Below are 915 nucleotides of genomic sequence, written 5' to 3' on the forward strand. Positions count from 1 at the left end.
ATTTCATCTAATGCTCCTTCATGCATTGTTTTACCTACAACTTCTGCTACTCATTTTGAGCTTAAACCAGCAATCATTCAATTGTTGCCATCTTTTTATGGGTTAGATAGAGAGGATCCTTACATGCATGTCAAAGATTTCTTAGAAATTTGCTCAACATTTAAATTTCAAAATTTTTCTGATGAGTCGGTCAAACTAAGATTGTTTCCTTTTTCATTAAAAGACAAATCAAAAGCTTGGTTAAATTCCCTTCCCACGGGATCTATAACTACATGGGATCAACTTTATAATAAATTCTTACTGAAATTTTTTCCTATGTCTAAAACTGATAATCTAAGGAGAGAAATCTCCGAGTTTTTTCAAAAAGATAATGAAGAGTTTTATGAATGTTGGGAAAGATTTAAAGATTTATTATTAAAATGTCCTCATCATGGTTTTGAAAAATGGAGACTTGTAAAATATTTTTATGATGGTTTAACTCCCTCTAATCGTCAAATGATTCAATCTATGCATACTGGAAATTTTTTAAAATTTCAAGGACAAGAGGCGTGGGACGCCCTTGAAGATTTATCTGTCAATTCACAACAATGGAATTATTTTGATCCTAGGTCTAGGTCAACTAATTCACCAAAAAGAGGAGGAAGGTATGAAGTAAAAGAAGAATTAGACTTAAGAACATCCTTAGACAAATTAGCAAGAAAAGTAGAAGCTTTAGCCATAAGCCAAACTATAAACTCTCCAATACAACCAAGAAAAGATGTTTGTTCTATATGTTCTAGTCCTTGCCATAATGCCCAATCATGTCCTTCCTACCAAGAAGCCTTTTCTGAGGAGGCCAATGCTCTTCATTCTTATGGGAAACCAAATGATAGCCCATTTTCGTCCACCTACAATCCAAATTGGAGAAATCATCCG

General features: G+C 33.4%; 1 non-coding gene across 1 annotated transcript; it reads right to left on the minus strand.

The window, feature by feature from the left end:
- Positions 1-330: 330 nt before the first annotated feature.
- Positions 331-437, minus strand: LOC133787315 (small nucleolar RNA R71). The gene has a single exon (XR_009872343.1). It is a non-coding gene; the product is annotated as a small nucleolar RNA R71 (small nucleolar RNA).
- Positions 438-915: the final 478 nt, after the last annotated feature.

The sequence above is a fragment of the Humulus lupulus genome, chromosome 6 (genome assembly GCF_963169125.1).
Source record: "Humulus lupulus chromosome 6, drHumLupu1.1, whole genome shotgun sequence".
NCBI classification, from domain to species: domain Eukaryota; kingdom Viridiplantae; phylum Streptophyta; class Magnoliopsida; order Rosales; family Cannabaceae; genus Humulus; species Humulus lupulus.